This window comes from Microcaecilia unicolor, chromosome 4 (genome assembly GCF_901765095.1).
Source record: "Microcaecilia unicolor chromosome 4, aMicUni1.1, whole genome shotgun sequence".
Classification (NCBI taxonomy): Eukaryota; Metazoa; Chordata; class Amphibia; order Gymnophiona; family Siphonopidae; genus Microcaecilia; species Microcaecilia unicolor.
The window spans coordinates 82548179-82563852 of record NC_044034.1 but is presented as its reverse complement, the minus strand read 5'-3'; the positions used below and the strand labels follow the sequence as shown (position 1 = coordinate 82563852).

General features: G+C 42.9%; 1 protein-coding gene across 2 annotated transcripts in view; it reads left to right on the top strand.

Annotated features, from left to right (window-relative positions):
- The window catches only part of DCLK1 (doublecortin like kinase 1), a 625924-nt gene that overhangs the window by 517874 nt on the left and 92376 nt on the right, over nucleotides 1-15674 (top strand). The window lies entirely within an intron of this gene.

Sequence of the window (15674 nt, the reverse complement as noted above, 5' to 3'; positions counted from 1 at the left end):
TAAGTTTTTGCATTCTTGTCTCCCTTGTCCCATGTGTGCCTGCACCTCCCACACAGCTCTTGGAACAGCCCTGAGTGGTCTAGTGGTTAGAGCAATTGGAAGAGTTTGATTCTACCACTGCCACTTTGTCACATTGGGCACGTCACTCTCTTTCTCAGGGGTCCATTTACCAAACTTCATAAAAGACCCCCTCATTACCTTAGGTACCCACATAGACCCTGGGGCAAGGGCACATTGGTACCTCAATATTCATTTGTACATCGCTGCATACATCTAGTAACACTATAAAAATGAAATTATTATTTTCAGGTTTAAATGTGACTTCAAAGAGGTGAGTTTGTGACTGGATTTGAATATGGTAAGAGGGAGCACAATGCATGTGTTCCAGAAGGCAATTCCAGGCATTTGGTGCAGCAAATTGGAAAGCACATAGGCGAGATCTGGTGAATGAAGAGAGGGGTTGAGAACTAGTGAAGCTAGGATTCAAATCCCACTTCTGTCACTGACACCTTTTGTGACCTGGGGCAAGCCACTTAATCCCCCATTATCTCAGGTGTAGCTATAGCAGATTGTGGTGCTGTGAGTGTGTATAGAGAAGGCAAAAGCGTGAAAGAAGACCCCATGAATGCAAGCCAGGAGGATCAAAAGTATAGTAGCGCTATTTACAGGGACTGAAAAATACAGACAAATTCAGAACATCTGTTGAATTTCAAAGTTGTCTATAAATGTATTCCTCCATATATCATGAAATATTGAGCGCACACACCTTAAGAGTGAATGTTCTGAATTTGTCTGTATAAGCCTCCCTGTCATTGGTGTGACCCCTGATGCAGGTGCGGTAGCACCGAAACACGGCCCGTGTTGGGTCTTCCTCCAATCAAATTTGATCATTAAAAGGTTTTTCAATATAAGTTTTGTGTCCCTTTCGTTTTTAAAGGCCCTTTGTGCTGTTTTTTTTTTTTTGCTAGGACTTTGTTTTGTGCTTAGTTCCCTCTCTTTGTTACACTAAAGAACATAAGAATAGCCATACTGGATCAGATCAATGGTCCATCTAGCCCAGTATCCTGCTTCCAGCAGTGGCCAATCTAGGTCACAAGTACCTGGCAGAAACCCAATTAGTAGCAGCATTTCATGCTACCAATCCTAGAATAAGCAGTGGCTTTCTCATGGCCATCTCAATAACAAACTATGGACTTTTCCTCCAGGAACTTGTCCAAACCTTTTTTCAACCCAGTTATGCTAACCACCATTACCACATCCTCTGGCAACGAGTTCCAGAGCTTAACTATTTTTTGAGTGAAAAAATATTTCCTCTTATTTGTTTTAAATGTATTTCCATGCAATTTCATTGAGTATTCCCTAGTCTTTGTACTTTTTGAATGAGTGAAAAATCAATTCACCTCCACACCACTCAGGATTTTGTAGACCTCAATCATATCTCCCCTCAGCTGTCTCTTTTCCAAGATGAAGAGCCCTATCCTATTTAGTCTTTCCTCATATGGGAGCAGATCCATCCCCTCTATCATTTTGGTTGCTATTCTTTGAACCGTTTCTAATTCCGCTATACCTTTTTTGAGATACTGCGACCAAAATTGAACATGGTACCCAAGGTGAGGTCTCACCATGGAGCGATATAGAGGCATTATAATATTTTTGGTCTTATTTTAAATCCCTCTTTAATAATTCCTAGCATACTGTTTGCTTTTTTGGCTGCTGCCGCACACTAAGCTACTACAGCAATCAAGGTTAGAGATAATGAGAACGTATATGAATACTCATAGGGCCTGCTGTGTGAGAAGATGGTGTACAGAGGAGATCATTTTGAGTTTGAAATAACAGCGTTGAACCACATTAGAAATGCAAGCATGATAAGAAAGGGTAGAGTAAAAAATGACACCCAAGATTTTCAGCGTTGATTGGAACGGAATTGAGGAGCTGGCTAGATTGAAAGTTTCGGGGAAGGAGATCTAGTTGTGAAAACAATAGAGCCCTAGATTTTTCTGGATTGAGTTTCAACTTTTCAGTGAATAGCCAAATTTGGGCACTGATAAAAATTGTGTGCCAATTACTATTCTATAAATGGGGCTTCGAATTGGGCGCTGTCTATAGAATAATAGCGCGTAGCGCCAGGATCCACACCTAACTTTGGGTATGAAAATTTACACCAATTGACCCACGCATGCCCCTCCCATGACTATGCCCCCTTTTCAGTTGCATGCTCAAAACTTTACGTGCACATCTTTATACAATAGATCTTAGCAAGGTGAGCATGCAAATCCAGATTGTTGTCAATTGACATCAATAATTGTTAGAGCCCAATTATTGTCACTAATTGGCTCATTATGGGGCCCTTTTACTAAGCCACGTAAGCGCCTGCATGTGCCCAATGCACGCAAATTCTGAGTTACTGCCTGGCTACCGTGTGGCCCAGAAAAGTAATTTCATTTTTGGCACGCATCCACTACAAGTGCCAGAAAATAATGTTTATTTTCTGGCACGTGGCACTACCGGGCAGTAAACGTACCACAACAAACAAATGACAACTAATAAAAGTCCACACAACACCAAACACAGAAGACCCATACCAAACAATCTAAGTGGGTTACATCAACGCCAGATCCACAGTAAACAAAACAGAAATATTAACAGACTGGATCATGACAGAAAACCTTGACCTACTCTTCATCAGCGAAACCTGGATCCATGACCAAAAGGACCCCATAATCCTAGACCTGTGCCCTCCAGGATACAAAATCACACACTGGACCAGAAAGGAAAAGAAAGGCGGAGGCATAGCACTAATCTATAGATCCCACTTCACCACCGAAATCAATGTGGAGTCCGTGACACCCCAACTTGAAATAGCATCAATTAGAATCCACAGCAAAGCACTAAACAACCATCTGAGCTGTGTCTTGTTTTACAGACCTCCAAGCAACTGGAACGAAGTTCAGTCTAACTTCATGGACTTCATTTCAAACACCTGTAGCCAAATCCAATGTACTAGTGCTAGGAGACATCAACCTTCACCTAGAAGACCCAAACTCAATCAGCACATGAGAATGTAAGGAATTCCTCCACTTATGGGGTCTTAAATGGCCGCAAATGCAAGCAACCCACATCAAAGGGCACACACTGGATCTCATCTCACACAAACTTTCAACGGACCAGAACTTAATAATAACATATATTAAATGAACAGAAACACCCTGGTCTGATCAGTACAAACTAAACCTATCCCTACACTGGTGAAAGAAGAGATCACGCCAAACCCAAGAGCACACTTCCTACAGAACAAGAGGTCATGTAGACATGAAAACATTTTGGCAACTGATATACAACAATGAATGGACAACACAAACAGAATCCATACACTATCTCTTGGAATGGGACAAAAGATGCAAATATACACTAGATGAAATAGCACCTCTACAAAAAAGAACATCACATAAGCATAACGCTATACCATGGTTCAATGATGAACTCAAAAAACTAAAAACACAATCCAGGAAACTTGAACGAGCATGGAAAAAAACAAACGATGAGCACACACTCAACACATGGAAACAATCACAAAGAAAATACAAATACGCAATAAGACAGACCAAAAGATCATACTATAAAACTAAAATAGAGACAGATTACAAAGACATGAAGAAATTATACCAACTCGTGATCAAACTCCTAGACACCAACTTGGTCACTACAATGAATACAGACATTCCATCTGCAGACAAACTTGCAAAGTACTTCAATGAAAAAGTTATAAACCTACGCAACACACTACCCCATGACAATACTGACATCGAAAACGTCCTTAACGAACTGGACCCAACTACTGGAGAATACCTGGCTGACCGAACCCAGTTAAACTTCGCCCTCCCTACCATCGAAATAGTTGCACAGGCGATCAGCAGGTTCTCCAACACTCACTACAAACTAGACACCTGTCCCAACTACCGTATGAAATCCGCTCCTGACCGCTTCATAACAGACCTCACATCACACATAAATTACATGCTTCAGCAAGGTCTCTTCCCTAAGGAAAATGGCAATATTCTACTCACCCCTTTACCAAAAGACTCCACGAAAAAAACCGAATGAAATCACTAACTACCATCCGGTAGCATCCATCCCGATGTCAGTCAAACTGATGGAAAATATGGTAGCCAAACAACTCATAGAATATATACACAAATTTTCAATTTTACATGAATCTCAGGTTTTCGCCCCCTCCACAGCACCAAAACAATACTACTCACACTCCTTTCCAAATTCAAGAACGAAATAGCAATAGGCAAAAACATCCTCCTACCCCAATTCGACATGTGTAGTGCGTTCGACATGGTGAACCATGGTATACTACTAAGACTACTAGATAAGTCCGGGATTGGTGGTAATATACTAAGCTGGATCAAAGGTTGCCTAACCACAAGAACATATCAAGTAATATCAAATTCAAGCATATCATCACCGTGGAAAGCAGACTGCGGAGTACCACAAGGATCACCACTATCACCAATCCTCTTCAACCTAATGATGACCCCACTAGCCAAGACCCTATCCCACCAAGGCCTTAATCCTTTCATCTATGTGGATAATGTCACAATATACATTCCTTAGAAAACTAATCTGACAGAAATCACCAACGAAATCAAGACCAGCTTCAACATCATGGACACTTGGGCAAATGCATTCCAACTAAAGCTCAACAAAGAAAAAACACATTGTCTCGTTGTCTCATCCCAACACAGCGTGGACAACCCCACAATTATCAACACCCCAGACTACACCCTCCCTATCTCAGAGAGCCTGAAACTCCTTGGCGTTACATTGGACCAGAACTTAACACTAGAGAACCAAGTGGCATCCACAACGAAGAAAATGTTTCACGCAATGTGGAAACTCAAACACGTGAAACAATACTTCCCGAGAGAAACATTTCGCAATATGATACAATCAATGGTACTAAGCCATTTAGACTACTGCAATGGAATTTATGCGGGATGCAAAGAACAATCCTTAAAGAAACTTCAGACCGCTCTGAATACAGCAGCCAGACTTATCTTTGGAAAACCCCGATTTGATAGCGCAAAACCCCTCTGTGAAAAACTACATTGGCTCCCAATTAAAGAACACATTGTTTTCCAGATCTGCACACTGGTCCACAAGATTATCTACGGCGAAGCCCCGGGTTACATGACAATCTTGATCGACCTACCAATGAGACACACATCTGAATCAACACGAACGTACCTAAACTTGCACTACCCAAGCTGCAAAGGACTCAAATACAAATCAACTTAAGCATTCAATTTTTCCTACATAAGCACTCAATAGTGGAACACAGTACCAAAAGCCTTGAAAGCTACGTACGACCACCTACACTTCCGAAGAACACTAAAAACTTATCTTTTTAAAAAGGCATACCCTACCAACCCTATATAAATGCATGATCTCTGCAACACAACAAAACTAAAACACAGAATGGACAAAACACAATTCTCCCGCTGCACGATGACCTTGTGTGGATGTACCACATGAACTTTTTCTTATCTCAACATCACTCTGTATTTGTTAACACTGGAGTCTGCAAACACATCTCCGGCACTATGTAAGCCACATTGAGCCTGTAAATAGATGGGAAAATGTGGGATACAAATGTAATAAATAAATAAATGGCATTTGGCGCACATAGGCCATTAAAGCCCGGTTAACGCATGAGACCTTACTGCAAAGTCAATGGGTGGTGGTAAGGTCTCAGACCCAAAATGAACGCGCATTAATTTTCATTTTGCTGCACATCCATTTTCGATCAAAATATAAAAAAGCATTTTTACAGGTGCACTGAAAAATGGAACTGCCTCCATCCAAAACACACGCTTACACTAGCACAGGCCATATTTCAGTGCACCTTAGTAAAAGGACCCCCTTTGTAATTAAGTTGCGTTCACAAATTGGGTGTTTGGCCAAATTTGCATGCGCAAATTGGAGCGCCATATATAGAATCCAGGATTTCTGAATAATTTAGCCATTTAACTCTGAACGCACACAGTTTTAAGCAGGTAAGTTGAATGTTTAAAATTTTATTGGATTTTCTGTAAACTTTGTATACATTTAGGATTTTGGAAAGTCTGCATAACTTAACAAAAAACATTATCTAGTGCCCATCTCCTTAAATATTGACCTCAGTGCATGCAGATACTCAGTGCTTGCAAATTGGCTTCTTTTATGTGGTCCTAAAAGTGCACAGATGCCTTTCATTTTAGGTACCCAAGTCAAAATTTATTAGATGGGGTATTGTGTATTGGCCAATGTTTTTGATTGAATTCTACTCATTCATTGTTAGTTTGGTTTTGTGTATTGACCAATGTTTTGTGCCCTAAGAAAAAAATCTTAACTTTACTATGCAGCAGTCAAAAGCTTAGCATAAGCCCTGTTCTTGTCAAACATTTAAAAATTTCTTGTAGGAGGAGCAGACCATAAAGGAAAAGGCTAATAGTGAAATCTTGTGTTCTTAATTTATTCTGTCTCCATTTACCAAGACAGAAAGCAGCATGGAGGTAAAAGGGAGATGAAAATAGGCTGCTGCCATATTAAAAGGCTTGAGACTTTTTTTAATTAGCATGTCTTCATTTCCTTTTCTACATCAATGTGATATGTAGACTGTTGACCAGTACCACCTATACTTTCACTGTGAATTAAACAAAAAGCCTGGTAATATAAACTGCTGTTCTAATTTAAAATGTTATTAAAGAAAAGTTAGCACTGGCATTTCAGCAAACACTTTCTTTAGTTTCCTGAAACAAATGCACTTAACAAACTATGGTTTTAATAAAAAAATTGTAATTGCATTTCTTAAACAGTCTTCCCTATGCCCATCTTCTGGCTCAGTAACAAAAAAAGTGTGAATCTCTCTCTGACTTTAACCTTCAGATGATGAAATCCAGTTGTATGAGTTTGTTAAAGCAGCAAGAGGAACAGAAGAAATCAATGACTGCTGGTTCTCACTCTGGAGAGATATGGGAGAGATAGGAATTGCTATAGTTAGAAAATGACATTCAAGCCAGGCAAACACAATAAGTCTAAACTATGAAAGGAACATTCCTTACCTTGTCCATGCAGCAGTTTGATCAACTGACAAAAGGAAGGGACAGAAAGGTGGGACCTGAGCCATAGAAATTTGTAATCCTGGGAGTTGGAAGTACATTCCTTCCAGATTCAGTTTTGTTTCTGAGGCTTATGTCAGCAAGTAATTTTATACTATTCTAAGCAACTCTGTAGCTTCATATGACCTCATTGTCTATACTTACATAGCAAAAGGCACAGATTATTTTGATACATTTACTGCCAATTTGTTTGATACACCTGATACACTGTGTGGGTACTTTTGGTAGAAACATTTCAAACCACTATAACCAGGGGTGTGCTGGTAAATTTTTAACAACAGGCTCTTTCTCTGGACGTAGCCAGCTCTGCAGTTGGAAGGGCCAGGGGTGGCCGGGGTGGGGTGGGGGAGCAACACTTGCCTCTCTCTCCTCCCTCCCTTCGTGTGGGCACACTAGGCATACCTTTGCTGGCAGCCAATAAATGGATTGCCACCACTCCCAACGTCTTGCTTTGAGCAGCATGCAGGAACTTCTCTCACATGCACGAGAAGTCCCAGCCTGCTGCCCAGAGCTGGAAACAAGGAACGGGGAACAGCAGTAGTCTATTTACTTGGCTGGCAGGGCTCAGCATCCCCACCAGCAAAGTAAAAGATAATTCAGCAGGGGGCCCAAGCCCACATTTTGGGAGCCAGTTGTTAAAGTAGCCATGGTGGGCCCTACTTTAACAATCGGCTCCCAAAATTCTTAAAAACTTAACAACCGGCTCTTGCGAGCCTGTGAGAGCCTGCTCCAGCACACCTCTGACTATAACTTATTATTTCTTTATGTGTAGCTAAAACAGCATATTCCACTGTCCTCCCTTAGATACCCTATATAAGTGTAACAGTAAAGGAACAATGGTTGTATGTATTTTCCCCTTGCTGTTCATAATAGTGCTTCAGTGTCGGTATCTAGCTGGTGGCAGGCAGCCTTCTTTTTTGTCAGCCCATAAGAGTGAATGGTTAGTGATTTTTTTTAATCTATCTTCTCTAGGCTGCACTTCTGGCCTGCTGTTTTTTCCTCTGTGCTTCCTGCACCTATTCTGTGCATGAGATCCTGCCACAGGGTTAAAGCCAGTGGTGTGCTGGAGCCGGCTCGTAAGAGCCAGTTGTTAAATTTTTTAAGATCTTGCGAGCCGGTTGTTCTGCATGGTGAGCCGGCTCCGGTAAATGAGGTAAGCATGGCAGGAGAGCGCCACAAGCCATGCTTACCCCGCTTACCTCATCTCCCACAGCCCTCATTTTCCTGCGCCGCCTGGGGGGTTTAAATTTTTTTTATTACCTCCGTCGAAGTGGTTGCATCATTGAAAGCCCTGCCCGTCTCTAGCCTTCCCTTCGTGAGTTTGTTCCCTCAAAGTCCCGCCTTCTGACGTCATTTCCTTTCTCTGCGAGGGTATGAGTATGGATAGGTATGGATGGATGGAGGGGGCAGGGGAGATAAATGAATTGCTGGATATGGATGGATGTAGGCGGCAGGGGAAGGAAAGGGAAATGGAACTTGATATACTGCCTTTCTAAGGGTTTTGCAACTATATTCAAAGTGGTTTACATATATTCAGGTACTTATTTTGTACCAGGGGCAATGGAGGGTTAAGTGACTTGCCCAGAGTCACAAGGAGCTGCAGTGGGAATCGAACTCAGTTCCCCAGGATCAAAGTCCACTGCACTAACCACTAGGCTACTCCTGGGGAGAGGAGAGTTACTGGACATGGGTGGATGGAGGGGAGGGCAGGGGAGAGGAGAGTTGCTGGACATAGGTGGATGGAGGGGATGGCAGGGGAGAGAGGAGGGTTGCTGGACATGGGTGGATGGAGGGGAGGGCAGGGGAGAGAGGAGGGTTGCTGGATATGGATGGATGGAGGGGAGGGCAGGGAGAGAAGAGAATTGTTGGAAATGGATGGAGGAGAGGGAAGGGAAGACAGGAAGGAGATGCACATGGATGGAGGGGAGAGAGAAGAAATTCTGGACATGGATGGAGGGGAGGGAAGACAGAGGAAGGAGATGCACATGGATGGAGGAGAAGGGAGAGAGAAGAAATGCTGGACTTGGATGGAGGGGGGCAGAGAGAGGAAGTGAGATGAACATGAATGGAGGGGAGAGAGGAGAAATGCTGGACATGGATTGAGGAGAGGGAAGGAAGAGAGAATAAATGCAGGACATGGATGGAGGGGAGGGAAGAGAGAGGAAGGAGTTGAGATGAGGGAAAAGGAAGCGAGGAGAAAAACTGCACATGGATGGAGAAAATAGGCAGAAGCTGGATCCACTGGACAGTCAAGTCTGCGGAGGACCCAGCTTTTACTTACGGATGTAGGGCAAGAAATGAAGAAGAAAGGTGGAAAGTAAAGAAATAAATGGAAAGGAAGCCCTGGAAATGGAGTTAAGAGGACAGATAGCAGCAGAATCAGATACTGGGCCAGCATGATCAGAAAAACAAAGTCACCAGACAACAAAGGTAGAAAAAATCATTTTATTTTCATTTTGGTGTTTGGAATATGTCCACTTTGAGAATCAGGTGCTCAACGTTAAAAGTTTATATTTATTTATTTACTTATTTATGGCATTTTATCCCACATTAAACATGAATTAGATTGGAACCTGGGATCATTTAATTTTTTTTTCCTGGAGAGAGTAATGTATTGCCCCCCCCCCCAGGCTCTCTCCCCAGCTATAGCCAACTCTGCAATTTGGGGGGGGGGGGCGCAGAGGTGGATGGGGGGGGGGGCTCAGAGGTGGACGAAGGGCGCAGAGATGGACCGGGGAGAGAGCCTGTTGTTAAACATTTACCAGCACACCACTGGTTATAGCAGTTTCTGGTAGTTTCTAGAAGGGAACCTGGAAGCAGGGAAGAGTTGGACCTTCTGAGGGGGTGTTGCTAGTGGCACTAGTATACTTTCCCAAAGAAGATTTAAACTCTGACTTTGCTGCCAAAAAACATGTTTTTGGAACCTCTCCCACTACTGACCTGTCAAGCAGCTGGCTTTTGAGAGAGAGAGAGAGAGAGAGAGAGAATCAGCCAGTCTATACCCAACCAGTTAGACATTTATGGCACTTGCAAAGAGCAAGGATTCGGAGACTGGGGCAAATGACAGATCTGAAACCCAGTGCTGGCTTGCTATAGTGAGGAGGTGTAGGTGTATTTTCCTGCCACCTCACCTTTGCTGGTTTGAGGCCTCTCTCCCTTCTTGAAGTAAGATACAATCTTTGACTCCACCACCTCCACTGGGAGGCTGTTCTACATATCCACCACCCTGTCTGTGAAGAAGTGTTTCCTTAGATTACTATCATATTTCCCCTTTCCCGCCATTCTACCAAAGTAAACATACTGATATCTTTAAGTCTGTCTCCGTATGCTTTATGATGAAGACCGCTGACCATTTTAGTAGCTGCCATGTTGACTGACTCCATCCTGTTTATATTGTTTTGAAATAGATACAACACATGCATCCATGTGACTTGAAAGCCTAGGCACCCGTTTGTAAAATTACACTCCCTGAGGGCAAATGACATGACAGATTCAGATAGGCTGGAGTGGGCTTTGACAGCAACTCCAGTAGTTGCAACATAAAGACAGAGCTGGCTGGACTGCTATGGTCTATGTCCCAGAAACACCAAAGAAAGACCATGATCAAGTATATAATCTCACACTTGGGTAGACTGGATGAACCTGTTCAGGTCTTTATCTGCTGTCACTTACTATGTAATTTTGTAAAGCTGTTTACCCAGATAAAAGGCTATTTATGTTGATTAAGTAGGCTGTGCGAAAATCTCCTGCACCCTCCTCCACCCCCTTGCTCAAGAAAAGCATCTCTCTACTCTGTATATAACTGAGTACTATTGCTGTCTCTGATTTCTGAACCAAATGCCTTGGCTAGGGCTAACCACAGATATTCAGTGGCACCTGCTGGACAATGTAATTAATATCACTATAGACCATCCCTGCATTGTTTGACTAGTGCCAGGGCAGTCTGTGGGAGGAGCTTTGGTTGCCATATTCAGCCCACTAAGGAAGCAGCTAAAGTTAGGACAGCAAAAAGGCTGTTCTAACTTATAGTTGCTGAGGTAACTGGGCACCAGTCTGAATATTGGCCAGGGCCTGGTTAACCTGCAAGTAGTGGCAGAACACTTCTGGCTGCCCTCCCCCTTCTGAACTCCCCTCCCACCCACCCCCAAAGAAACTTAAAAGTAGGCCGAAGCTCCCACCTCTCACTCATAGGCGGTCGGTGGCCCAACTGTTTGGGGAGGCTAAAGGGGGCGGGGTTAGGGGTGGGGCCAGGGGTGGAGCTTAAATCCATAATTGATAACAAGCAGAAAAAATAAATAAATAAAAATAAAAGTCACAATACCTTTTATTAAATTTATATATTAGATATGTATCATATGTCAAAAAATAAAGTGGTTGCTCAAAGCATATTCTAACCACAATCGCTCAACTGCAAAACACTATGCACAACTTTGTCCAAAAACACACTCAGAACCTTACTGTACCATAAATATTACACTGGGCAGACCTAATACACCAATATACCACCCATACGGAAAATGCAGACCGTCAACAATATGAAACAAGGGATCATATCATCACAATTCTCATGTAGAGCCACAAAACACCCTAATTCATATTCAATGTGGGATAAAATGCCATAAATAAGAAAATAAATATAAACTTTTAATGTTGAGCACCTGATTCTCAAAGTGGACATATTCCAAACACTATAATGAAAATAAAATGATCTTTTCTACCTTTGTTGTCTGGTGACTTTTTCTGATCATGGTGGCCCAGTATCCGTTCTGCTGCTCTCTGTCCTCAGTGCAGGTCAGGAAGTCATCCTCGTTAAATATCTCCCTGGCAACCCAGGACACCTCCAGCCAACCCCCCCTGCTTTCCCAGCATTAAGGTAAACAAACCATAAACCAATTTCTACAACTGCTAGAGGGCTTTCACTGCAGCTCCTGCTGTGAGGATGGAGGTAAATCAACAATTTAATCCCCTCAGAGCAGCTGGACTCCACAGCTGATCCATTCTGCTGCAGCAGGGGGGAGGCTTAGCCTCTCCAAGCCTCTTATACCGGGCGCCTATGCTCTCACACCTGTGTCCCCCCTCTGGGCCTACAAGATGTTCCCAAGGGCTCACTGCCGATATTCACTGGCACTGACACTTAACTAGACAGTGCCACTGAAAATCAGCACAAACGATCCCTGCACTGTCCAGTTAGTGTCAGTGGGTGGAGACTGGGAATAGCCAGGATTTAACCAATTAGCAGCCATATTCAGACAGCTAACCGGTTAAGGAAGTGGCTAAAGTTAGAACAGTAAAAAGGATGTCCTAACTTTGGCTGCTGAGGTAACTGGGCACCGTTCTGAATATTGGCCAGTGCCTGGTTAACCTTCGGGTAGTGCCAGAGCACCTCTGGCTGCCCCCTTTCTGAACCCCCATCCTACTCTTTTCTCCAAAGAAACATAAAAGTAGGCTGGAGCTCCCCACACCACTCTCCACTCCTGTAAGCCCTGCCCCCAAGCCTACCTGGAAGTACCGTGAGGCTGCTGCTATAGGTCATAGTAGCAATTTTGAACAGGCTGCCCTGTCAGGCAGGAGTGAGTGGACATCACTGCTGCCTGTTTGTCCTTAGGAGCATCAAGATAGGCCCCAGGGGCCTATGCGGGTGGGGTGGAAGTTTGAATCTCCTTTTATGTGTCTTCTGACTTGGGGGACAGGAGATCAAAGGGGGAGTGCTGTTCCAGGGGTAGAAGGGGGATCAGTTGGGGGGGGGGAACCCATACCTTGACAGAAACTCTTATGCAGATCCTAGGCCAATATTTAGACTTTTGTACATTTATTATTAGAGTCAGCAATACTACGCAGACAAGTCTTTCATGGCATTGCTCAACCACTTTGAGTTCTAAAAGTGAGTGTTGTCTTGATAGGGTGTTTGCTATATGGATCCTGAGTGTCTTGTTGCAGCGTTGTTTGTTACGTCACAAAGTATCTGGCAGGGGAATGTAAGTGTGTTATTTCTGAGATAGCACAATTTCAATATTTATATATTTTTGTATGGTGAGCTGTAAGGGGAAAGGTACCTGCTCCATTGTTGGGTGAATGTGGAGAGTATATTATAGAACCAAGAGGTACAGGGTTTATATTGAGTTTCTGTTCCACCCTGTATAGACTTCACTCCCATGCAGAAAAATTTATTGAATGATACTATCAAATAATTACAATGTTCCATTATAGAACACTAGTATAATCTGGTAACATCTAGGCACCTGTACTAGGGGATTGGGGTTAGGGAATATGTTGCCCCACTTTACTTGCAGTATCATTGGTTGCCGGTAGATTATAGAGTCTTGTAAAAGACTTTAATTATTGTACATAAGGTTTTAAATGAAGGTGGTCCATCATATTTGGTTCCAATGATTGGTTTGTATGTGCCAAGAAGAAAGCTGAGATCAGGATCCTCCTCTCTATTGGCTCTCCCTGCTAATTCGAGAACCCGTTAAAGGTTACTAGGGATTGTGCCTATTTTTGGTGTGGTCCCACTTGAGAGGAAAAGCTGCTCTGACAGTTTATGGTGTGTTTGAAAGCTTATTTTTTTCAGAAGGCTTTTGGATTATCTTGAGGTGGGCATTTAGGGATTATGCAGAGCGTGTTAAGTAATATTGAATGTTTGTTTTTTTAATGTATTGTTAGGGTTGGATGGTGGGCTGTTTGGGCGTTCTTTTCTTTTTAACTTTTATTGTAAATCACTCTGACAGTTGTGAAAGGTGGTATATTAAGAATTCTTAAACAATTAAACTCCTACCCTGTGTATTCCCCCCTTACAGATACATGCTAAGTAAGTTCAATGGCTATTTGCAGAGTTATGATTAGGCAGAATGGGGTCAATTCTATAACGGAGTGCTAGATGGTGGCGTAGCCACAGGTAGACTGGGGCCCACCAACTTTAGGCTCAGGCCTACCCAACATTTCTTCTCCCTTAATGTGGTTGGTAGGGATCCCCAAGTCCCTCCAGCCAAAGACTTCCTCTCCGCTGAACAAATTTACATTTTAGTTGGCTGCTAGCACTGTCCCCAGTGTGCTACTTGCAGCCACAGCCCGCTCCCCCACCCCCCATGTATGCTCAGCTTTCACACATGCATGAAACTGAGCATACACGGAAGCTGGCACCCGCTGGCAGCTGCAGATTGGGGATAGGGTCGGCAGCTGCCTGAGATAAGTTTATTCAGCAAGAAGGAGGCCTTCAACTGGTGGGGTGTGGGGATCCCCACCAGCACAGGTACTTCATTTACTTTGCCAGGGGGTAGAAATTAAGTTAGGGTTTTGTTTTAGTTGAAGGGTTCCACGGGATCTGATGGAAATTAAATTAGGGTTTTGTGGGAGGAGAGGAGTAATGTGTGGAACTAACACTTTGCTTTATCTCCAACACCTGACTTGCTTCCTCTACTCATGCCTTCCCATATACTTGTGTCTAGAGACGCTACTGGGGTATACCAGTAAAGAAGCAGTGGAGTCTTAACCTGGGCCATGCATAGGGTAAGAGGTAGCAGAAAATCTTTCTCTGGGCTGAGCCAAGGAGAGGAGGCAGCAGTGAAGTCTTTCGCCAAGCAAAGATCCTGTGCAGCCTAGACTTTGACTCTGGTAGAAGGTAGCAGCAGCTGTAATATTTTTCTATGGGCCATACATAGCTGAAAGAGGGAATGCTATAGTGGGCAGACTGGCAGAGAGGCTTCAGGAATTAGTGGATCTATGCCGAGAAACTGCAAATTCTGGTCCCACATTTCACTCAGAATCATATATATGTTATTTCCAAATCATTCCCTCTACAAGTGTACTGCTTCCCACTGAATGAGACAGGATTTTAACTCGGTTTGGAAACGTGTTTTTATGTTTATATTGTTATGTTTGGAAAAAATTTAAATGTGTGCTATCTGTAGCTTTCCAATATCTTGAATTCTTATCTTAAAAAGGAACAGTTAAAATATTCATAAGTTTTGTGCAATCTGGATGTGCAGTATTACCAGCAAATCCGCCTCAGCCATCTCTGACTCTCTTAATTTGATCCATAGCTGATCATGATCAGACTGGAGATTGTCTTGGGTATCAATATCATCGAATAGACAACACAGGAATCTTTCTACATGGATATAGCTGTTAAAATAGCTTTTTTTTCCTACACAACTTATGCATAAAGAGTTTGAATAATTTCTTTATGTCGTATGAATTCAGTGTGTTTAGGTGAACTTAGAGCCCTGTTTACTAAGCTGCGCAAGAGGCACACTAGTGTTTTTAGTGTGTGCTAACCGTGTAGATGCCCATAATATTCTTATGGGCGTCTACACAGTTAGCGTGCGCTAATTGTTAGCGCACACACTAAAAACGCTAGTACACCTTAGTAAACAGAGCTCTAAGTGTTCCTCAAGAACAGGATGGCATCACAGGCATCTTTTATGGCCGATAACACAGAGGTATACTAAAAGTGTGCTATCGTGTAGGCGCATTCAGACATGCATTACTGCAGGCCCCGTTTGTTTA